The sequence below is a fragment of the Pelodiscus sinensis genome, chromosome 25, assembly GCF_052426305.1.
Source record: "Pelodiscus sinensis isolate ZL-2025 chromosome 25, ASM5242630v1, whole genome shotgun sequence".
Lineage (NCBI taxonomy): Eukaryota > Metazoa > Chordata > Testudines > Trionychidae > Pelodiscus > Pelodiscus sinensis.
Window position 1 is genome coordinate 10,359,819 of NC_143076.1, and position 25,487 is coordinate 10,385,305.

The 25,487-nt window shown below is 43.7% G+C and overlaps 1 protein-coding gene across 6 annotated transcripts in view; it reads left to right on the top strand.

The window, feature by feature from the left end:
- ARHGAP32 (Rho GTPase activating protein 32) overlaps nt 1-25,487 on the top strand; it is a 472,553-nt gene that overhangs the window by 7,615 nt on the left and 439,451 nt on the right. The window contains exon 1 of one of the 6 annotated variants that reach the window (XM_075909244.2): nt 14,342-14,944. The exons of the other annotated variants lie outside the window; for them this stretch is intronic. The gene's annotated coding sequence lies outside the window, so the exon portion shown is untranslated. Of the gene's footprint in view, nt 1-14,341; nt 14,945-25,487 lie in introns of those variants that run through there. 6 annotated transcript variants of the gene reach the window in all.

Consider the following 25,487-nt stretch of genomic DNA (forward strand, 5'->3'; position numbering starts at 1 on the left):
GAACTTCCTTGATTCTTGCAGTTGAAGCTGTTGCATTTGCAAGGTGATTTCATACAAGATGAGGAAAAGAGAGCAAAAAATACAGGCAAAGCAGGCAGGAGAAGAAAACAGTATGGATATAAAAGGCAGGTTTGTGGGAGGAGAGAAAGGAACTTATTTAACTTAGGAAAAACTCACTGGAAAGCGACTTTGGGGAAGTTAGGACCAGAATTTCAAAATTTTATTTCATCACCAAAGGTGCGCTTAATCTCCCAGTTGGATTTTCCGATGTCTACGGCCTAATTCATATTAATTTCAATGGGAGTTAAGTGCCTAATTGCTTTTTAAAACATCCCACCAAATGCCTGTCTAATAAATTAAAATCTGCTCCTTAGTGTTTCCTGGAAGTGAGATAACATGTTTAGTTATGTAAGTCTGAACAATGTTCACATCAACTTGATTCTGAAAAAAATCCCACTGCCCGTTCCTAGTGTAGAAGTGTGATTTTTTTTTTTTTTCCACATAGCTTATTCTGCGTTCCCCACCTAACCCCCTCTCCCAAATGAAACAAGTTATACTGGCAAATGATGAGTTGAGCCAATATAACTACATCTGTATTAGGGATATTAAATTTAGATTAATTTGCATTGATTAGTTGATAAGGGCACCTCTGCTTTTGATGTGTAGCAATAGCCCCAGGGCTGTTGCTACACTTCAAAGGCCAAAGCACTGTGGGGAGCACGGGGCCAGCGGGGACTCAGCTCCCTGTGTCGTTTCAAAGCCCGGAGTCAGCGGAGTCCCCCCCAGCTGACCAGGCTCCATACAGCGCTGCCGCTTTGAAATGCTGCATGCATCCCGGGGCCAACTCCCCGGTCTGACTCTGGGCTCCAAGTGGTGCTGCTGCTTGAAGCACCCCATCATTCCCCCCCCATTGTTGCCTCTTTCTAATAGAGGCAGTGGGGCTGGAGCAACTAGGACTAGTTGACTAGGGTGTCAACTATCTGATAAACATTTGCTTATCGAATAGTTGACTAGTCATTCACACCCCTAATCTGTACTGGGGTCTTCTGCTGGTGCATCTGTATTGGTAAAACATCACATGTTTTTACAATCTTGACCAACTTTGCTATCCCAGCAGAATTCTATAGTGCAGGGATAGCCTAAGTCAAAATATAACTTGATTCTATCCTATTGACGTTCTTGGGAGTTTGGTTAACTAAAGTGGGAATGGAAGCAGGGTTTCAGTGAAGAAAACGTACTTGAGGCAAGATTCAGAAATGACTTGTCTCCTGGTTGGTAAAACCCTTGAATGTTTCCTGGGATTTATTTACCCTTTACTCTGTTTTGGTCACGAATGCCTTCATTTGGTCTCACAGCCAATGTATGATTTATTTTTAAAATTGCTTTGTTCTCTTTTGTGTTGTACTTCTTGGGAGATGCATGTCTAGAGAGCTGACTCACATCTGCTAGGAACAATTAGCCTTTTCAAAAGTGTGGTCTGCATCTATATTATTTTTTTAAATTCAGGACTTTTTTCTTTTGTACGTGGAAGAGCAGTTTTTAAAATTTATTAGACTATAGAAATGATTGAGTAAACTTTGTTCCTTTAAAAAAAACTTTTACAATTACAGTTGAAATGATTGACAGTATATTTCAAAATATTGCTAACATTTCCTTATCTGGAATTGAGGAAGTGAGAGTATAGTTGAGTAACTGCATGCAGTAACTTGCAAGTATGGTTTCTCTCCTCCCAGGCAGGGGCATAAAATAAAAATAATTTGTTGTTTTTGGCTGTTATTTCTATAAGAGGGTTTTCCTTTCTAGAATAAGTACATAATAACACCTATTCAACAATGTATTTTATTTTGTGTCATGCTTATATTTTAAGACCATTGCATTTTTATTTAATATTGCAAATGCGCTATTAAAGTCATCATGAGAGCCTTGTTACTTTTTTTTTTTTTTTTTGTACTCTAAAACAAATGGGGTTTATGGTATAAAAATATGAATGAGCAATAATTTTAAAAATTTGTTCAGGGAAAACAGCATTTCTTAAACTAATATTTTAAGTATTTTTAAAAATAATTTACAATGGATTCTTCCTTCACATATATCTGCATATAGAAGTGTAATATGTGTTCTTGCAGTAGACTTAATAAACAATAATTGATTTTATTTCACAGGGTAGTCTGATAATTTATTACTGAAGTGCAAATGAAGTTCCAGAGTCCTTCAGTTGAATGATGCACATGCAAGTCTGAGAAGTAAAGTTCAGTTGTTGTAGCTGCTGCAGCTTATTTCATTGAAGAAACAAGAACAAAAGTTTGTTTGTAACTGCCATAGAATTGAGTACAAAGGCTCTGGTGACCTTTGAACCTTTGTGACTGTGCATCTGAAGGAGGAATTTTTAAAGAATGGGAAAAGCTGCTGGGAGACCAGAGAGTTTTTTTCCTGCAACTTTCTATAGCACTGGTTAATGATCTTATATTAAGAAAAAAATCTGTTAATTGGATGAAATTCTTATTTGGTTTTCATCCAGATTTAGTACAGTACTTTCCTACTAACCACACTGATTTGATATTGACCTATAAAAGCATTGTCCTCTAAAACAGTTGCTTTTGTTGGGGAAAAGCAAATCAAACGGCTACTCTTTTGTCTGCTTTAAGAGAAGTTTTGAGGACTGTGGTTACATTTCCTAAAATTCTTACTTTATTTTTTGTGTGTGAGATCCTATGCTCAAGTACTGATCATAGAAACTTTTGTTTTTCCTGCGTATTTAGCTCATGCTAATTTCTTGGCTATTTTACTCTTTCTAATATGGTTCCAACAGGAATAAACTGTTTGGATTACATTGCTACCTTTCTATAAGAAGGGATGGTTGGTTCACTGGCCGTGTCCCTATCTCCAGCAGGTGGAAACAGTACCTTGGCTGGCTGTAAGAGGTAACTTTTTAGACTACACAAAGGTAAAATATGTTATACAGGGAACAGAAAGAGAGCATCCTCTTAAGTATGCAAGGGTTTGAGTGAGGAATTTACAGAAAGGCAGGTCTTAAAGTCATGTATTGTGTGTGTTTTTTATTTTTGATTGCTCACTTGCATACATTTGTGTGTGCAGATGTATGCATGTGTGTATACTGTCCTTTCAAAGAAATACTTGATTTTTCATGGATCGTTTTATGGATTGTTTGGACATGGGGAGGAGGGTTGAGATTACTCTTTGTAATCTTCTAGGGATACTTCAAAAGCCATGGCTCTCATGATCTGCAGAAAGCCAGAGTTGTGTGGATGCACTTTGTTGATTCTGGAGTCCCATTCATGATTACCTGAGAATGTAGCTCAATCAGAGGGTGACTGCATCAGTTCACTGGGATCTGGCATCCAAGCATCAATGGGTAGCTTGGCCTTGGATACTCATGCATGTTTTTGGAAATTGAGTCAGCCTCCAAGAGACTCTTTTTTTGTATCCTACCCATATTCCAGAAATCTGATAAAAGAACAGGAGTGGCAGGCAAAAATACGTTAAATAACAGATCAGCGTTACAGATGCTGGTTCCTGCTGTTGTTTCAGAAGGCGTGAATTGTATTTAATTGATGGGCACAAGTTGATGGTAATTTTCAGACCTGTTGCTCCTCAAAGGGGTGGACAGGAGCTTGAATGGTAATTTGGAGAAAGTATTTAACATCCATGAAATTGCATGATGCTGGCCTCATCATGCTTGTCCTTCTTTTGCAGGATTATAAAAAAGCATTAGGCAATTCCGTGGTTAGCAAGTACATCCAGAGTTGTTATAAGAAATTATTTAAGAAGACCCAGAAAGGGATATAAAGTCTCTTGTTTAAGTCAACCTCTAAATATGGGGTTTGTAGGGGACTTTCCTGGGCGGCAGGTTATCCAGTAATTGGCTGTTTCTTCTATCTTCCTCTGAAGCACTTGGTATTGGTCTGCATTGGTGAGTCTTCACTGGACTAAGTGGACAATTGATCTGTAGAACCCTGCAAATTAAGGATGTTAAATAACGGTTAATTTACTGGTCGAATAGTCAATGGAATTTCCATCTACTACTCAACTAGTTGATAGGCACTTCCGCATTCCTCCTTTGAAATGTATAAGAGCCCCTGCTGGGGCATGTTGTCACTCTGTTGTCTCTCAGCAAAAGATTATTTTTATATATAGAGAGAGAGAAAAAACTTCATGCATCTAGCAGGAAGTGGCTTGAAAACACAAATTGTAGCTAGCATGTATTTGACTAGGAAACTTGCTAGACGAGTACAAAACAAGTCAAATCAATACCTGAATGAAGCAAGCAAACACAATATATTGGACACACACCAAATAAGAGCAACTGACAATAGGCTAAGCAAAAAGTTCCTGCATTTTTCCCTAAAATTTTGTAAATCAGACTGGACTGCAGTGGGGAATAAATCTCTCAGCTGAGAGAGCCGTGAGCCATATGAGTATCTGCCACATGAACTACCTAAAAGAAGGTTCTTAGGATTCTGTGTGTGGTAAATGTTACATTATTCAAATGAGTTGTCGAGGTTATTGTTTTGCACCTCTCAGAACGTCTTCACCCAGTCCAGAAGGAAGCTTTACATTACATCACCCAATGTCATTCAACATGTTCCCTGCTTCCATCAAACACCGAGTTTCATTTTTTTAAAAGCATGGCTAAGTTTCAAGAATTAAAGTGAAAATGAAAAATTGTAGGCCAGGGGTTTAAAAACTAATGTCAGCTCTTAGTGCTAGAAACCACGTGTGTGAAGGAGGGAGACCATATGGCTACTAAATATAACACATTTTTCTCTTGAAAGCATTCTGAAAAGGACACAAGTTCACAATCTGCTTTAATAAGAAAATGTCACGTATCGCTAAAAAACCCTGTGATGTGACAAGCATGAGCTCAGGTAATGGGATTGCTTTTTGGCCCTGAGGTTTCAAATACTGCCTGTGATCAAGTTGAGGGTACCCAGTGTGTGTGATGAAGTCCTTCGTACCTGGATAGATTGGAGCCTGTGAGAGCAATATGTGTGAAGACTACCATTCCTATCTTATTTATTTTGCGCAGTTACATTTGAGACACTAGGGAGTTTGATTCCTTTGTACAGTTTTGTCTCTGTGTAGATAAGGTCAGATAAACATGATGAAGATAGGAATATGAGCTTTATGTGTTCCATGCATTGTGTTGTGTGTGGTCTACATTTTGTTTCGATGCTTTTAACCTTGCATATTCCTGAAGCAATGTTGTCCAGGTACAGCTTTTCAGATTAGAAGTTTTAGGAAAACAAATATAGTTTAACTAGGGGAAATATTTTTATTGTAGAACATTTAAATGAACCTTCTATAATACTGTGGTAATTACTTGCTGGGGAAGGAGGCGAATACTAGCAAAGTGTATTGGTGAGTTATATTCCCACTAGAATCTAATAGTGGAAGCATCTGATATATTTCAAAATATAGATCAGTTAAGTTCTGACGGATGAAGTTAGGAGGTAAATAAGTAGGTCCAAAATAATTGTGATTTTTTTTTTTGTTTCCCCATTCCATACTAACCATACCATCTCTCGTAACTAAACTGTGTAGTCATGCATGTGATGAAGCAGATTCCAGTCCATGAAAGGTTATGTCCAAATACCTTTGGTAGTCTTCAAGGTGCCATAGGACATTGTTTTTACTGAAACAGACTAACACGGCTACCCCTCTGAAATGTATAGTTGGATAATTGAAGGTCTTCTATGCAAAACCAATATTGATTGTTAGGTTTCCTTTTAAAATGAGATTTTTTTTTTAAGGTATGGCAAAGAGAAAAAGAGCATCTTAAAGTAACGGTGGAAGAATCCGAAATAAGGATTCAGCTCCTCGTTTTAGCAGAGCACTTTAGTGCTTGGACTCCAAGTGAGATGACTAGTGTCCTTTAAGTATTATCTGAAGGGTTGTGCAGAATCAGAGCCTCGCTATCTGATAAGGAAAGCTTATCTTGGAACAGGAACAAAAACAAAACAAAAATATTGCATATGTTTTTTTTACACATTTTAAAGTTCATCTTGAGGCATGTGTCTGGAATTGCCACATCTGAAATGAGGTTGAACCTCTCTTGTCTGGCACCCTCGGGACCAGAATGGTCCCGAACAAGGGAATTTACCAGACCAGGGAAGGTCAGGCATCCGGGATCTCTTGGTGTTCCCTTCTTCGCAGCTGCCCCAGGAGAACCCAGAGACCTGACCTCCTCTGGCTTACCTGCCTGGGTCTGCTGTCTCCAGTCTGCTCGTGGGGCTCTGCTCCTGGCTTCTCCTGGCTCCAGCCCCGCATGCGGTGGCGGTTACTCCCAGGGTTCCCAGCCCTTTGCGTAACTGCAGCAGCAGCTGCTCCCGGGGATCCCCAACTCAGGCCCAGTGGGTGGCAGCAGCAGCAGCTGCTCCTGGGGTTCCCTGGCTCCAGCCCTGCATGTGGCGGCAGCTGCTCTCGAGGTTCCCCAGACTTCTGTGTGGTGGCAGCAGCAGCGGCAGCTGCTCCCGGGGTTCCCCGGCTCCACGTTTAGTGGCAGCTTCGTCCATGGTTCCCCCAGCCCTGTGCATTGTAGTGGCAGCTGCTCCCAGTGTTCCCTGGAAACATCTGGGTGGTAGCTGCGTCTAGGGCTCTCTACTGCCAGGTCCCTGCCTCTGCAGGCTGTCGCCAGCTAAGCCAGTTCCGCTCCCAGCCCTCAACCTCTGCAGATGGGCTCTCTAGGCTAGAATCATCTGTGGTCTTTCCAGACCAATGATGTTGCCAGACCAGGGAGACCTGGACAAGTAGCAATCCTAGATGGGTGTAGAGGTATTCTTGGCTTAATAATTGCAGCTAGTAAATTCATAGCCTTATGGAGAACTGAGGGTTAATTTATAGAATCATAGGACTGGAAAGGACTCCGACAGATCCAAATCCTGTCCCCTGCACTCATGGCAGGACTATTCCTGACAGGTGTTTGTTTAACCTGCTCTTAAACATCTTCAGTGGTGGAGATTCCTTAACCTTCCTAGGCAATTTACTCCAGTGCTTAACCATCCTGATAGGAGTTTTTCCTAATGTCCAATCTAAACTTCCCTTGCTGTAATTAATCCCAGTGCTTCTTGTCTTATCCTCAGAGGTTGAGGAGTGCCATAGTGCAGGGGTCAGGGGCCTGACAGTTGCTTCTGCTCTGCAACAGCTCTTCCCCCTCTCCTCCCTGTGGCCACATTCCCTCCCTAGGCTGGGAGATTGGATGCAATGAGGGAGGAGAGGGCAGGGCAGTGGCAGGAAGGGGCGGGATTTGGGGAAGGGAGAGATCTGTGAATGTGCAAAATCGCTAGTAGCTGTTCCACAAATTGCAAGGTTCTTTACCCTGTGGGAACTTGGGTGCATAACTGGTTGAATAAACCTATCTTATAATAATAGCTCCATCTACGTTGCATTTCCCTACGTTGTTAATGAGAAGGTCACATGAAACCACATCAAATGTCATGCTGAAGTTTAAATATATCCTACCTACTGCTTCCCCCTTATCCACAAGGCTTGTTACTCTGCCAAAGAAAGCTGTAAGGTTGGTTTGACACAATTTGTTCTTGACAAATCCATGCTGTTACTTAGCACTCACCTTATTATCTTCAAGATGTTTGCAATGGATTCCTTAATTATTTGCTCCATTATCTTCTCAGATACAGAAGTTAAGCTGACTTGTAATTACCTGGATTGTATTTCCCTTTTTATAGATAGGAGTTATATTTGCCCTTTTCTAGTCTTCTGGAATCTCTCTAGTCTTCCATGACTTTTCAAAGACAACAATTAATGGCTGAGATCTCTTCAGTCAGCTCCTTGAGTATTATAGAATGCATTTTATCAAGCACTGGTGACTTGAAGACACCTAACTTAATCTTAAGAAATGCTTGTTCTTTCCCCATTTTAGCTTTTGATCCTACCCCATTTTCACTGTCATTCATTATGTTAAGCATCCAGTTGCCTCCAGCCTTCTTGGAGAAAACTGAAACAAAAGTAAGTCATTAAGCACCTCTGCTGTTTCCACATTTCATGTTATTATTTATCCCTCTTCCTTAAATAATGGTCGTACCCTGTCCTTGGTCTTCCTCTTGCTTTTAATGTATTTGTAAAATGTTTTCTTGTTACCCTTTATGTTTCTAGGTAGTTTGATCAATTTTTTTTACCTTGGCCTTGCTAATTTTGTCCCAACGTGGTGTTTGTTTATATTCATCTTTTGTAATTTGACCTAGTATCCACTTTTTGTAAGACTCTTTTTCATCTTTAGATCACTGAAGACCTTCTGGTTATGCCACAATGGTCTCTTGCCATACTTCTTATCTTTTTTACCTTTATAGACACCAGAAGTATGGTAGGTAGTTACTATCCATATTTTGTATATGAGGAAACTATAACACTGATTTGCCAAGGACCAAGTTGCATGTTTTTGCTAGTATGGTAGCTCAGAAGTTCCTGGTGGCTAGTGCTGTGACTGGTTCGTTCACAGAAATTTCTCATTTAACATGAAGAAATACAGCTCCAAATTCTTAAAAAAAGTATGTGTGCAAAAGTAGGTATCTGAATTGCCTGAATTACCTAATTAGCATGGAGTATCCATTACAGCAGGGTCGGCAGCCTATGGCGTGCGAGCCGAATATGGCCCTGTATGGAGCCAGATAAGGATGACTCTTCTGGAGCCTCAGCTAATCCCCCACCGTACTTTCCTCTGCAGCAGGGAGCCCACGCGGGCACTGCAGCCTTAACGTCCCACACCCCCTCCCCCCCCCCCCCGACTGGAGCGAAACGTGACCCTGCACGACAGCGTTTTCCTTCCCCTGTGTGAGGGAAACCGGGAAGCAAAGATGGCTCCTTATGTACTGACATTTCCTTCCCTTGGGATACACTTCCTGCCGCCTCCCCTGCCAACTCATCCTGGGGGCTGCCTGCCAGGGAATGGGAGCAGCGGGAGGCATGTTAGACATTGCCTGTTGTGCAGTGTGGAAACAAGTGAGTGCCCCCTACCCCCTCATGCCCAGACCTCCATCCCCTCACTCACCCCTCCGGCCAGACAGCCTGCCCCCACCCCTCGGCCACAATCCCCCTACCCCTAGCCCCCTGGCCAAAGTGCCCCCCCTTTCCCCAGGCCAGACAACTCCTGCCCTCTGACCAGAAGTCTCCTGGCCAGACGCTCCCTGGCCTCTGCTCCCTTGCCAGACCTTGCACTCTCACCCATCTCCCGCTCAGATCCTGCACTCCCATCCCTATCCCATCACTGGCAGCCCTGTCCTGCACACTTAACCCCTCATTTTTGGCCCCACACTAGAGCCGGGGGTGGGGGGAGGGCTTCACAAAATCCACTAACCCTGCAACTGCAGAAGAGTAAATCTGGCCAAAGGCCTTGAACCTCAGTCCTCCCTGCTCCTCCCCACAACTCTGGGACTGGAGCACCGGGGAAGTGAGTTTTTTTTAGTTGGGGGAACACTTCAGTGAGGGTTGGGGGTTTTTGGAGGGGTTTTTGTGCTTCTCACTTGTGTGGTCCCCAACTGATTTTTCTGTGGGTCAGTGGCCCCCAATCAAAAAGAGATTCCTCCCCCCCACCCTAAATAAAGACTATGTTAAAATGTTTGTATTGGACATAATATTTTACTTTATTTAAAAATGAAGCCTAGCCAACAAGCCCCCAATTTGTGCCCAGCCCCCATCTGGCTGCAGTGTCATAACTCCTTCACCCTCTCACACACCAACCCTGAAGTCCATCATACACCTGAACCCCCTGCCCTGAGCCCCTTGTACAGCCCAACCCAAACTCCTGCATTCCCACATTCTCACCCCCTGCCATAAGATTGACAGAAGACAGCCTGAATGTATGCATGAAGCTGGATTTGATCAGTTATGATGTGAATTTCAAAGAAATGTGCAAAAAGATGCAGCAGCAGAAGTCCTATTAAATAAAGTCTGTGAGTACAATGTTTCATTTGTGCCATCATTAATCATGTCAGTTATCAATAATATTAAGTTGTATATTTTCAGTCATGAAAATGGGCATTTTTATACGGCTCTTTATTGACCATTTGTTTGCACTGTGGACCAGAGATGTGGGGGCCTTCAGTTTGTTTGTAGGAGGATAAAGTAGGAATTACAGAATAAAAATAAGATTGTTCAGTCCATCTGGAGAGATGAATCATTGGTGAATGGCATTTGATGGCAGTGATCATTCTGAATAACTTATGCTGTCGGTGTCTGGAAGAAAACAGCTTAGCTTCTTAAACAGCGGTATTTTTCACAAACAAAAGGCAGTGAAGTATTCTTGTATAATATGATTGGGTGTTTTGTTTTTCCTGAAAGTCCCACGGAAAGCACTGGATAGTCAGAAACACCATGAATGTGTTGTAGAAATATTTTCTGCTTCTCCCTCCATCCCAAGCTCTGCCCCAGAAGGCCAAGATCAGAGAGTGTAATGTTCTCTAAAAGCTGCGCTAATATCCATCCCAAAACACTCTGGGACATTCAGATATATTTAATAGCAATAAACATGCATCATAAATATACAACTTGCATTTGTCAGTGCTGTGACCTGTATCTTGAAACTAATTCCATGGGCAATTCCAGACTTGGTAGAAGGATGTACAGAGTAAGGATGTTACATATTGGTTAATTGAATAGTCGATTAACTTCATGAATTCTTATCAGTTAGTCGACCAGTCCAGTGGTCCCCAACCTTTTGGGGCTGGTGGGTGCCCAGGGGCGGGGCCGCTCACGCTGCACCCGGTGCCAGCGCCACCCATGCACCACATTCCTAGGGCCACCGCCGCTCCTGTGCCGCACCCCCAGGGGCATGGCTGTCAGCCAGTGTGCGCTAGCTCCACTCCCAGAGAACTCTCTGCTACCCTGTGCTGCTGCCTCTATCAGAAGGAGCAGCGCGGGGTGCCAGGCTGGAGCTGGTCCACGAGGGAAGCCAATTAAAAAACCCTCGTGGACTGGCTGGCTGCCACCCTGCACTGCTGTCTCTGGTACAGTGGCAGCAGCCCTTGTCCAGGGGTAGGGTCTGAGCTTCTGGACCCGGCACAAGTTGGAACTGAGCCAGGCTGCCTGCCCACCTGGCTCCTAATACACTTTAAATGCAGAGCTGCAGTGGGGGTAGGTCCAAGACCTGACTCAAGCTGGGACTGAGCTGTGATATTGGCCAGCCTGCTAAAAAATTTACTGCCAGGGTGGGAGGAAATGCGTGTAGTCTATAGAATTAACCTATAAGCTTTCCCTTATCGGTTAATCAGTTAACCAACTAGACTATTGAATCCCTAGTACAGAGTCCTGCTAGAAGTTGCATTTGTTTAGGTCAGGACTGAATGGGGTACTAAGTCTTCAAGTTAGAACAGTGGTTCTCAAAGTGTGGTCCACAGACCTCGCAAAGTGGTCTGTGGCTCACGCTCAGCCCTCCCCTTCCTCCCCCGTGTGGTGGGGAGCCTGCGCAGCTACAAGGCTGCAGCACCAGCTCTGGCTTCTGCGGGGTGGGGAAGAAAGCCCTGACCTTTTCCACTAGACCTGGCTCACAGAGAGAGACTCCAGCTCCTGAGAATTTTACTATTGTCGGTTGAGGCTCATAGGCAGACGTGTGTGGAGGGGAAACGGCAGTGGGGCTGTTTTGCTGGAGGGGTGGAGGGGAGGTGCAGAGAAGCCTGGCTGCCAGGCAGCGGGAGCAGGGTGAGGCTTTCTCTCCACTCCTCCCTCTGGATATGTGAGAGGGGGATGCACAGAGATTTCAGGGTGGTGACGCTTCCTAGTGAGGAGCCTCCCCCCTTCTGCTCGGTTGGGGGTTCGTCCCAGCTTCTCAGGAAGCTGCTGAAGTTGCTGCCCTTTCCAGACACCCCAGTAGGCCATGATGCCTTCTGTGCCTGGGACACGACAATTCACTTAACCTTCCTCTCCCTCTGTCCCACGCAAAGGCAGGAGTCCAGGAATGCACGGTTTTCTGCTGGGATGGCTTAAGACTGCAAAGCCCTCCGCTCTACCGGTGTTTGCACAGACCCTGCCTGCCCCACCCCTGTCCCTGGCTGGGAGACAGACAGGAGAGAGCTGGGCTGTGTCTGCCAGGCATTGGGAGGTGGATAGAGCAGAGGGTCTCGGTGAGTGAGGATGTTTATCTTGGGGTCCTCTCAGTAGGCGAGGGGGGAAGCTGTGGGGATCTCTGTGAAGTGTGAGGGGAGAGGAAACTGGGCGTTTGTGAGTGAGTTGTGGGGGGTCTCAGTACATTGGGGTGTACTGTCAGTGGCCCCCATTCGAAGGGTGATTTCTTCCCCCCGCCTCCAGTGCCTCTCACAAGCCCCAGTGCAGGAAGCCTCAGGGGAAGAAAGGTCCAGCCTGACCCAGGTAGGGGGAGAAGGAGCCATAGGGCCTGGAGTGGGATGCAGCAGGAGCAGGAGGAAGACTATGAGGAGTACAAGGATTCCTCCGAGCTGCCTGACACTCACAGCATCACCTCGGATGACTCCTTCTACCCACCTAGTGGCGGATGAGGAGGAGAGCTGGTCTCTGGGGGAGTCAGAGATCAGCAGCCCTGAACCTCTTCTGAGCCTGCTGCACCAACAGCGCTGTGGTCGCTGATCTGCCAGGGGCCCGAGGAGGAGGAGGAGATGCGGGAGACTGCAATGACTGAGTGAGCCAATCACAGCCAAGTCACTGCCCACATCTCGAACCCACGGCACGTGCCCCTTCAGCCACGCAGACATCCCTGCCCCTGGGTACTACCCATTTATGCAAGTCCTCTCCCTGCCAGGGCTTACCCACGCCAGAATTTCTCCACCTCAACAACATCACAGCCCCACTGCTTCATCCTGCTCAGTTTCCACCTCTTACACACCCTCGAACCCTCTTCTCAGCTGTCCCTCCGTCTCCTGCCCAGCACACTCGGCATATTGACCTGTGCAGCTTAATGACCCTGTTTAGACTCTCTCCACAAGATAGGTCTAGTGGGGAAGGTCAGAGCTTTCTTCACCCCCACTGCCTACACTGAAAACTGGAGCTGGTGCTCCAGCCTCGTGGCTGTGGCAACCATAAGGCTGGAGCAGCAGTGAGGTCTCCCCATACTATGGGGCGGTGTGAGTTTCCCCTCTTCCCCACCCCGCTGGGGGAATGGCAGCATAGTGATGAGCTGTCTGGAGACTTTCCCTGCTGCTCCCATTGACTGGGAGTAATGGGAGTGCAAAGCCAGGTAAGCGTCCCTCCCAAGCCCCTGCACCCCAATCCCTCTCATTCATCCCCCTCTCCCTGCAAAGACCACACATACCCAGCTTTCTCTTGCACCCTCCCTCCTGGCCAGACACCCTACCCCAAACCTGCTCCTGCATCCACCGTTGCTCCTGCACCCTCCCTCCTCTCCCCACTCTGCACCTTCCCTTGTTCTTGCTCCCTTTCCCCTGGCCAGACACCCTACTCCCAGCCTGCTTCTGCTCCCTACCTCCCACCCAGACTTTGCACCCTCACCCCCTCCTACATCCTACCTCCTGCCCAGATCTTGCACCTCCATCCTTCTCCCACTCGCTGGCAGCCCTGTTGCACTGAATCCCTCACTTTTGTCCCCACCCCAGAGCTTAAGGGGGTCCACAAAATCCACTAACTCCAGAATCCTAGAACAGTAAATCTGCCCTGAACCTCAGTCCTTCCTGTCCCTTCTCTTCGCACTGTGAGGCTGGAGTGCCAGAGGAGTGAGGTGTCTCAGTTGGGAGCCACATCAGTGAGGGTTGGGGGATTTTGGAGGGGTTTTTTTGGTTCTCATTTTTCTCTGCATCAGTGGCTACAACCCAAAAAAGGGTCTCCACCCCTGCCATAAATACAGCCAGCATTGATACCTTTTGTAGTGGACATAATATTTTACTTGATTTAAAAATGAAGCCTGGCCAACCAGCCCCCAATTGGGGCCCAGCCCCCATCTGGCTGCAGCATCATAACACTCCTGCACCCGTCCCACACCAACTCTGAGCCCATCATACACCTGAACCCCTTGCCCTGAGCCCCATATCCGCAAACTCATGCACTCCTACATCCCCAGTCCCGTTATAACACTTGCATCCTCCACACCTCCCAACCCCTGCCCTGAGCCCATCATACACCTGAACCCCTGTTCTGTGCTCATCATAATGCCAACCCAGACTCCTGCATCCCAGCCCCTGCTATAAGATTGACAGAATACAGCCTGAATGCGTGCATGAATCTGGATTTGACCAGTTATGATGTAAACTTCAAAGAAATGTGCAAAAAGATGCAACAGCAGAAGTCTCATTAAATAAAGTCTCTGAGTATGTTTAATTTATGCTATTATTAATCATGTCAATTATCAATAATATTACGTTGTATATTTTCAGTCATGAAAATGGGCATTTTTATATGGTTCTTTGTTGACTACTTGTTCTGAATTTCGATGTAGTTTGGCTCTATGGTTTGAAAAAGTTGCTGACCTCTGAGTCATTATAGGTTAAAAATTTTGATAAGCTGCTAAATGGCAGTCCTCTATGCTGTGAATTATGGAACACATAGAATCCTAGAACCATAGAGCTGGAAGATACCTCAGAAGGTCATCAAGTCCAGCCCCTGCTCTAGGCAGGACCAATCCCAACTAAATCAACCCAGCCAGGGCTTTGTCAAGCCGAGACTTAAACACCTCTAGGGATGGAGACTCTACTACTTCCCTAAGTAACCCATTCCAGTGCTTCACCACCCTCCTAGTGAAATAGTTTTCCCTAATATCCAACCTGGACCTCTCCCACCTCAACTTGAGACCATTGCTCAACTTGAGACCAAGGACTTCCCATATCTACAGAGCCGTTACCTCATCATAGAGGCTAATCAGATTGGTCAGGCACGACTTTCCCTTTGTAAATCCATGCTGACTATTCCTAATCACTTTCCTCTCTTCCAAGTGCCTCAAAATGGATTCCTTAAGGATCCCTTCCATGGTTTTTCCAGGAACAGCCAGGAACATCAGGTAAGACTGACCGGCCTATAGTTCCCTGGATCGTCCTTCTTCCCTTTTTTGAAGATGGGCACTACATTTGCCTTTTTCCAATCATCCCGTTTCCAAACACCCTAAACCTCTTCTAGATCTCACTTCTGTTGACTATATTATTAAATTACTTGAAACTCTCTGCTCGTGTCAATATTTCAGATACCTACAAAGGACTTTGAAAAGGATAAGGCTTATTAAAGGCCCTTTAGATGCTGTGGTGATGAACAAGGTAGAAAGACCGAGATGTGTGAAGAGCTCACTATTTCAGAAATGTCAGTATTTGCAAGTGCACACATACTAATCTATGGGATCAGACAGTGACTGTGTTTTGAAAGCTTCAGAGGGGTAGCTGAGTTAGTCTGTAATAGGAAAAGCTTAGAGTTTCTACTTGCACCTACAATGAGCTAATGATGACAATATTCAGGTTCATGCAACTCATTTTGAGTTTGTCTATATGGCAATTAGATACTCACCTGTGGCCTCTATCAGCTGATTTGGGTTTAGGGTGCAGAGTTGTTGAATTGCAGTATAGACTTTTGGACTTGGTCTATAGTTCAAGTTCTGTGACTCTGCTCTAGCCCACACCTACAAGTCTACACTGTAGTTAAACTGTCATGTAGTCTGAACCCCACAGCCTAAGTCAGCTGGCTATGAGCCAGCCATGGGTGTCTAATTGCAATGAAGACTAGGGATGCAATAATATAGCCGATTAACCAATAAGCAAAAGCTTATAGGTTAATGCTGTAGATGACATGCAGTTCTCCCCACTTCCTGCTTGCCAGTAATTTTTTTTTTTAGCAGGTTGACCAGCAGCCCAGATTAGTCTCAGCTTGCATTGGGTCCTGGACCTACCCCCGCTGCGGCTCTGCATTTAAAGTGTATTAGGAGCCAGGTTGGCAGGCAGCCTGGCTCAATTTCTAGCTTGTGCCGGGTCCGGGAGCTCACATGGGCTGCCTGGGGACTATAGAATAATTGACTAACTGATAAGAGGTTAATGAGGTTAATTGACTATTCAATTAACCAATATTTAACATCCCTAGTGTAGTCATAATGGGTACCAAAATGTACTTGCAAATTTTACAGGTTCCACTTGCAGCTGCCAAAGTGCTGCCTGCCTTCTGAAAATGTGTTCCTTGGTGTTGCTGGGTGAGAAACTTCATTTATTCTGTGCTTGGAGTTCACTAGTCTAACCCCATGTGACCCTGTGATAAATGTCTCATTAGATGTAGGTTTTACTTCACTTAAATATATTACTGATACTTTACACTACTACCCAAAGCTTTTTTTGAAATTAGGAAATATGCATTTGATGTGTATATGTATGAAGTGAAACAAATATATTTATTTTCAAAAAGCTCTTACTGTTTTAAACGAGCAGGTTAGTACACCAATTATCTGCTGTACAAAAAAATAGACAGTAACCTGGTTTAAAGGTGAAATTTGAAAGGTCTTTGCGATGACCACTCAAAATGCCAATGCAGTGGAATTGCTCTTTTATTCCAGAGGGTTGCATATACTATATTCAGCTAGGTTACCTTATTTTTAAAGGTTAAAGGATGAACATTTCATTTTCATGTCACCGGGGCCGATGAAAAGCATCTTATGAAATGCAAAGAACTGACTGAGGGGATTATCTTTGGAATGTCGTGGATGACTGGAGAGATTTCAGAAGACTGGAAAAGGGCACTATGTGCTTATCTATAAAAAGGGAAATAAGGACAACTTGGGAATTACAGACCAGTCACTTTTAGTTCTGCACCCGGAAAGATAATGGAGCAAATGATTAAGGAATCCATTTGCAAATATCTTGAAGATAATAGGGTGATAGGAAACAGTCATCATGGATTTGTCAAAAACAACTTGATAGCTTTCTTTGACTGGGTAACAAGCTTTGTGGATAGGGGAGAGGAGTAGATGTGGTATACCTTGACTTCAGTAAAGCTTTTGACACTGTCTTGCAAGTCCTTCTCATAAGCAAGATAGGGAAATGCAACCTAGATGGAGCTACTATAAGCTGGGTGCATAACTGGTTGGATAACTGTTCCCACAGAGTAGATATCAATGGCTCACAGACATGCTGCAAAGGCATGAGTGGGATTCTGAAGGGATCAGTTCTTGGTCCTGGTCTGTTCAATATTTTAATAAAATATTTAGATAATGGCATAGAGTGTACACTTATCAAGTTTGCGGATGATACCGAGCTGGGAGGGGTTGCAGCTGCATTGGAGGATAGGGTTATAATTCAAAATGATCTGGACAAACTGGAGAAGTGGCTTTCAATAAGGACAAATGCAAAGTAGTCCACTTAGGGGAGAACAGTCAGTTGCAAACATTATAAAATAGGGATGTCACAGGTTAACTGGTAAGTATCACCCTTGCCCTAGCTGGGCTGTAGTGTGTCACTTGCAAAAAAGGCAACCGCATTCTTGGAAACAGGTGCAGGAGTGTCGTAAGCAAGACAACTGTTAGGTCACAGTATGGAAAGTGGATCTGGAGGATACTCAGCATACGTACCATAAGAATTTGAAAGGGATTATACCTTGAACAAACTGGGAACAAACTGTAGTTTCCCATACTTGGGATAGGTACACTGAGCAGTGCTTGGTACAGAGCATATCACAGGAAACTGCTGTGAGAATACAATTTCAACTCTATTACAGTCCCACTGATAGTGAGAAAAATGACTGGTGAGAATGAAAGGTGGATTCTACCCTGCTAAGTTAAGGTTTTACTTTGGAAGTCCTATTTCTCTAATGAATCCTTCTGTACCAAAGTAGAATGACAGCACCTGAATAGCTCAAGAAATTGCCTAGGACAGTGGTCCCCAACCTTTTGTGGCTGCCGGGGGTGGGACCACGCATGTGCCGCACCTGGGAGCGGGGCCGCCCTTACGCCATGCGCCCGGGGCCAGTGCCACGCATGAGTCACGTGCCTGGGGCCTGGGGTGCAAGAATGGCTTTGGCCAGCCCTGGTCACTCGGCAGGCACACACAAATGCCCCGGCGGGCACCGTGGTGCCCACGGGCACCGCGTTGGGGACCACTGGCCTAGGAGGACCTGGCTGTATAGCCTGATTTTGCTGTCGCTTACTCTAGTGTAAATTTGAAGCAAGCCCCCTGAAGTGTGTTGGATACATGTTGGTACAAAACTGCTGAGGGGTCAGGATTGGCCCCCTTACACACACCCTTAGCTCACTGGCTACCTTTACTTGGCTGAACTGACTTCTAGCAAGTGCTTCTTTTTACGAGACAAGAATAAATATTTGTCTTTTCTGTTTTTTCTTGTTCATTTAACTGAACAAAGTGATGGTAGCCGAGTTTAAAGTGATTGATTTAAAAAGTCATGTTTTAAACAGAACAATAGAAATAGATCCACCATTAATTTGTAAAGGGTCATCACCCACTCCTCAGACTATATTGCATGGCAAGTTTTTAGTGCAAACAATAAGAAAAGCCTAGAGATGGGCTTTGTTGTTTTGTCTTTTACTCAGATCATAAGTTCCTGGAGACTGGGACTTTCTTGTTCTGTTTGTATATTACCTAGCACAGTGGGACCATGTTTCATAATGGGAACTCTGCTGTAGTACAAATAAGTCGGGTACATAAGTGTGGGTTCCTCTGGGTAGCCCATATTCCAAAATTAAGCCAATTACAACATGCAGGTGATGAGAAATCTGGAAAACAAAATAAAATGAAGATGATGAAACCATGAATGAAGTTACTTCCATATTTAAAACAAAGTCTTGCAGACCTTACTCAAGAGGAACTTCTGTTGGCTTTGGGGGTTTTACTGGAGAACAAGCTGTGTTACTTAGACTGTGTGCTCTTTGGAGAGAGAGGCTGGTCCAGTGGTTAGAGCACTAGTCTGGGACTTATGAGTTAGTTTCAACTCCATCCTCTTGCATCAGAAGTTTCCTGTGTGATCTTAGACAAGTTGCTTAGGCTGTGTTAACACAGCCTGCTGCTTAAAGTATGTGTGTGAACACTGTCAGCACTTTTGCTGACAAAATATTTCTACCCCCTATGAGTGGCTTTCACATTGTCTGCAGGAGTGCTCCTGCTGGCAAAGCAGTCGCATTTGATTTGCTGTGCAAAACTTTGTTGATAGTGGGTGGTGGGGTTAAACACTCATGTATGACAATTTTTTTTGTCAATCAACTGCAAGTGTAGACACAGCCTTAGTCTTTTTCCATCTGTAAAATGGGCGTAATAGTATTTTGCTATCTCACAGGGGTGTTGCAAGGATCAGTATATTTAAAAAAAAAAGTGCCCATGTGTTAGAATAATGGGGGCCATATAAGTGCCATTGGTTGGTGGCTTCTGGATGCTACTGTGATACAAATAATAAGAGACTATGTAGTATTTCTCTTACTGAGAGGAAGGGGAATAAATAAAATAATTGAAACACGTTTAATATTTAATAGATCCTGGTAAAGATCAGAGGGTGCAAAACTGAGAAATCATAGCGATTTATCATTTATTCTGTATGTGTTAAAATCCTTCTTGGAGTGTGGAGAGATGGTTTGATTATAGGACAGTCGGATATGGAAACAACCCAGGTAGCAAGAGCTAAGCCTCTTTATATGGTTTTAAAGACATTCGAGCAAAACCTTAGAAATTGATCTCTCCGGACACCTAGATTAGTGGGCAATTTCAGTTTCTCTGCCCAACCCTAAGCACAAACAAGTGTAGACTTTTTTCACAGGTGGCGATGAGACCCACACAGCTAAGAAGGGGGTTACTTTAAGGAATTAGAAAATAAAGTTTAAACAAGTACATGCCTCTTGTTTTTGCCCTTCCGCTTAGGGCCAGACAAAGCATAAGGAAATGTAGACTGACAGAGCAGGAACACTGAGATGGAAATTATGAGGTGATCAGGAAGGTATGGGGACTCTAACAGATGATTGCATTAGCCCACCTCATCACCTTTTGACCCATCTTTAGGGCATTTCTCCTGTTTTCTGAACTGCAGCACTTTGTCTGTGCTACATTATTAACTCTCCCCCCCCCCCCCCCCAGCAAAGATTATATTCAGGGCCTTTTGTCCCCCCCCCCCCATGTGCACTCTACTCCCAAGAAGCCACACTACTTAATGAGGGTTGTCAAATCAACATGTGAGCATCTCCTCCAGAATCTGTCAGCCACCTGGAACAGCCGTTAGTGTCCTAGTATTAGTAGTTGAATTCCTGATTTTGAAATGGATATTAGTAATTCAGATACTGCTTCACAAGTTATGAAAGCTCTCCTGAATTTATTCTCCCTAGGTTTTCATGCCACAATGGAACATTGTATATGAAGATTTTATGTGTTTCAACCAAGTCTGCTTAGCAGCAGCTGTTGTCTGAAGTGGCTGAAGGCATTTTGTTTTTTATTAGGAATATGGACTTATTTCTCACCCCACTGACCTCATGGCTGGGGTATGTGTGAAAGAGACCATGCTTATTTAAGGCACTGATTTGGCAAATTAGAACCATTGCATTAAGAGAACAAAATTTGGATTTCGTATTTTATGACGTGCAGATGAGATTTTCAAAAATAACCTAGAGGATTTAGACATTTTCGAAGACAATATATGGAAGCTTAAAACATTAATTTAACACTTATGTGTGTGTCTTCTTCCCAAAAAATGCTTCTTAGAAACTAAACTCAAGTCGGTGCCAAGGATTCCTGACTTTCACAATAATAATAGAAGTTGGACTATCTTTGGTTTTGCATAATTTATTTGTCTAAATGGGGTTGTTATGAATCCTGTAATAGGTTGTGTTTTCCTACAATTTGTTTTTCCAGTCTCACTATAATTTTGTTTTGTGATATGTTTGCCAAGTGACATCTTTGACTTTGATCAGATGCAGAGAAATTGTACTATTTTGAAGTGCCTTACTTAGTTTTATTTGTATACTTAAGCACATTCATCCAGCATTTTCTGAGCATTTTGATGCTAACAAGCCTCCCTAACATACCTGCTACTATGATTGAGGCTACAATTCTTCTGTGACTTCCAGCATCCTCTGTGAATTCAGCCCTGTTGGCCGGCAGCTGCGGCAGCAGGGGGATGCTGCAGCAATAGGGTTGGGGCCCCCTACAGCTCACCACCATGTCAGTGGCTGGGGGACCCGGAAGTTCCAATCTGTATGGGTAGTTGGGGGCCTCTAGAGCTTGGAGTGGCCCACACAGCTGTCCAGTCTTAGCAGGCTATGTTAGGACCCTGTAGGTAAACTTCCCATTTTGTTGGGGATATTTTTAGTAAAAGTCATGGGCTACTGTGAATTTTTCTTTGTTGCCCGTGACTTGTCCATGTTTTTTATTAAAAATAGCCATGACAAAATCTTAGCCTTAACTTCGATTAAGATAAACAGTGCACCTGCATTATAATATTTACCAATTTTTAGTAATTTCCATAATCACCCACAAAATCACCAACCTGTTCCCTACCCAAATGCTAGAGGACAAAGATGGTATGTGTAATATGCACAGAAGATCATAGAATACTAGGGACCTCGAGAGGTCATCAAGTCCAGTCCCCTGCCCTCATGGTACAACCCAGTACTGTCTAGACCATCCCTGATAGATGTTTATCTAACCTACTCTTAAATATCTCCAGAGATGGAGATTCCACAACCTCCCTAGGCAATTTATTCCAGTGTTTAACCACCCTGACAGTTAGGAACTTTTTCCTAACGTCCAACCTAAACCTCCCTTGCTGCAGTGTAAGGCCATTGCTTCTTGTTCTATCCTCAGAAGCCAGGGAGAACATTTTTTCTCCCTCCTCCTTGTGACACCCTTTTAGATACCCGCAAACTGCTATCATGTCCCCTTTGAATCTTTTCCAAGCTAAACCAGCCCAATTCTTTGTCTTCTTTCATAGGTCATGTTCTCTAGACCTTTAATCACTCTTGTTGCTCTTCTCTGGACCTTTTCCACATCTTTTTTGAAATGTGGTGCCCAGAACTGGACACAGTACTCCAACTGAGGCCTAACCAGCGCAGAGTAGAGCGGAAGAATGACTTTTCGTGTCTTGCTCACAGCACACCTGTTAATGCATCCTAGAATCATGTTTGCTTTTTTTTTCCCAACAGTGTCATACTGTTGACTCATAGTTAGCTTGTGGTCCACTATAACTCCTAGATGCCTTTCTACCGTACTCCTTCCTAGACAGTCGCTTCCCATTCTGTATGTGTGAAACTGATTGTTCCTTCCTAAGTGGAGCACTCTGCTTTTGTCTTTATTAAACTTCATCCTGTTTACCTCAGACCATTTCTCCAGTTTGTCCAGATCATTTTGAATTATGATCCTGTTCTCCAAAGCAGTTGCAACCCCTCCCAGCTTGGTATCATCTGCAAACTTAAGTGTACTCTCTATGCTGATATCTAAATCGTTGATGAAGATATTGAACAGAACCGGTCCCAAACAGACCCCTGCAGAACCCCCTTTGTTATGCCCTTCCAGCAGGATTGTGAACCGTTAACTGTTCTCAGAGAGTAGTTATTATTCCGCCAGTTATGCACTCACCTTATAGCAGCCCCATCTAAGTTGTATTTGCCTAGTTTATTGATAAGAAGATCACGTGAGACCGTATCAAATGCCTTACTAAAGTCTAGGTATACCATGTCCACCGCTTCACCCTTATCCACAAGACTCGTTATCCTATCAAAGAAAGCTATCAGATTGGTTTGACATGATTTGTTCTTTAGAAATCCATGCTGGCTGTTCCCTATCACCTTATTATCTTCCAAGTGTTTGCAGATGATTTCCTTAATTACTTGCTCCATTATCTTTCCTGGCACAAAAGTTAAACTGATTGGTCTGTAGTTTCCTGGGTTGTTCTTATTTCTCTTTTTATAGATGGGCACTATTTGCCCTTTTCCAGTCTTCTGCAATCTCTCCTGTCTTCCATGATTTTCCAAAGATGATAGCTTAAGGCTCAGATACCTCTTCTATCAGCTCCTTGAGTATTCTGGGATGCGTTTCATCAGGCCCTGGAGTCTTGCAGACATCTAATTTTTCTAAGTGTATTTTAACTTGTTCTTTTTTTATTTTATCTTCTAAACTTACCTCCTTCCCACTACCATTCATTCTGTTAGGCATTTCTTCATCAGACTTCTCGGTTGAAGACCGAAACAAAGAAGTCATTAAGCATCTCTGCCATTTCCAAGATCATTTCTGTGTGATAAAAGTGGTACCTCGACTTAGCTTGCCCTCCATGCAGGAGTGAATTCAAGTCAAGGAATGGGCTTTCTTTCAGGTGACCAGTATGGTTGCTAAACCTCTTATTAGTTTTCCAGACAAGATATATTGTATTGAAATGTTCACTAGTTTGCTTATTTTAAGGCTGGATAAATGTGTATAAAATGACAGAGAAAGTTCTTTAATTTTTAATTTCTTCAGAGATATTTGCATGTGAAACTGAGCATGCTCTGATGCTTAAAGCCCTTTGTGGTTTGTCTTAAGATATTTAGAGTTAAACTTTTTATCTCCTCATCCTGATTCTTTTTCTGGTAACCTTTTGTCTCCCAGAAATCTCCTTAGTAGAACATAAAGATTACAATAAAACATTTTGATCTTTTCTAATGTGGTAAAAAAGACCTTCAAAGCTCCTTGATGAACTATGCTTTCATATTTTTGTGTGTGTGCGTGCGCGTGCATGTGCGCATCTTACAAACAGACTCCTTTTCTTCTTTTCCCCCTCCCTTAGAATCAGAAGATGAAATGAATGGATTCTGGAACTAAATCTCTCTGAAGTTTATTAATAAAGCTTGATTCATTCTTGATGTCCATCCTCTGGAGGAAGTGTTGACAGTGCAGATGAGGGTTTTACCTCCTTTGATGTATGAGATGAGATCTCTTCAAAATTATTGTTGCTTTAAATAGCTCCAAAGGTTACTTTGAAGAGAAGCGAGCAGAAAATATGAATGAATGTGTAGATAAATTGTCCCAGGAACTTCACATGTAAATTGACACACACAACTAATTTTCACCAGTTTACCTAATTTACAGTAAGATTGGTGAACGGGAAAAAGATATGTATAAGCCTTTTTGTAGCTATAGAAAAAATATGCTGTATCCCATGTTAAAATAAAAATATTTAAAAAGGAAGCATGGTGGTGTAGATGAAAATCTGGGAAGACTTATTTTTTTGTTGAAATGTCTGATCTAGATTGAAATTTTAATATTTAGGAAAAATTGTGTTGTTAATATTTTCTTAAACTGACCTTTTATTTCACGTTTCAGTACTACTGATTATTCCCCCCCCCCCCGCCCCCCAATACATGCTGCTTAAGAAGGGCAGTTCCTGCGAGGGCTCTTAGTGCACCCAAATCTTGTCTGTGAAACTGAAATTCTCTAACATAATTCCAGCTTTCTTGTAGCTGCAGGTGGGCCAGGTTGTTTCCTGGGTCACATGCTTCTTCCTGAGAAATCACAGTCCTGCCTGAAAATGGAAGCACTTGCAACTCCATCTCTCTCTACCTTTTTAGAAACCAAATTGTTTCTGTGCTCCAAATACCTTACTTCTGAATAACCAGCATACAATGTGATTTTTCTATTTATCCTCAGAGAGAGAGATTTTAATTTTCAGTGAAGTACAACTTCAAATAGTACTGGTAGTTTAGACCCTGTACCTGTTCTACCTGTAATATTACATTTCTGTTCAGCGTTCCCCTTTCTAGCCTGCCCCATCTCTGTTTCTAAGGACAAGTATAGGTTTTGCCATAAGTGCGGAGCAGGGCACAACTGTGTCGCTTTAGGAGTAGCCCAGAAGAAGGCATTGTAATTCAGAGGGTCACAGTTCCTCATAGTACTCTGTTCTTTCAGCGGAGGAAATTGTTACCCTTTAAAGCAGGGGTGCCGAATCCAGTCCATCAGGGTTAGCTCCTGGCAGGCCCCAACCACTATATTTCCCTGCATGGCCTCAGGTACTGGTGATCGCAGCTCCTGTCCGCTGCAGATCGCTGTTCCCAGCCAATGGTAGCTGCGGGAAGTGGTTTCTGGGTCCATGCTGCTTCTTGCCACTCCCATTAGCCGGGAATGGCAATCCACAACCATGAGAAGCTGCGATTGCAGGTACCTGTGGCATCGCAGGTAAATACAGTGGTGGCAACCCACTAGGGGCTGACCCTGGTGAATTGCTGCTGTGTTTTTGTCCATCCCTGCTTTAAAGTGTGCAATTTGCTTTACTCTTTTCTCTTTCCTTGTCAACTCCCAAACTACTCTAGCTAGCACAGCAGTTCTCCAATGTCATTTTACCACCACGACTCCCTTCTGACAATGAAAATTGTTGCATGACTGCAGCAGGAGGGACTGAAGCCTGAGCCAGCCCAAGCCCTGTCATCCTGGGAAGGGGGAGGAGAGGGAACAGAAGGGATCATCCCAAAGAGGAAGCCCATTAGATCTCCTTATAGAATATTTAAGGGTATAGAATTTCATAGAGAATTATATGCCTCCTGAATCCTGAGGGTTGGGTTAAAAATCCTACACAAACGTTCAATTCTCTGTTAAATTTTATGGGGCGTGTTCATTGGGAAGAAG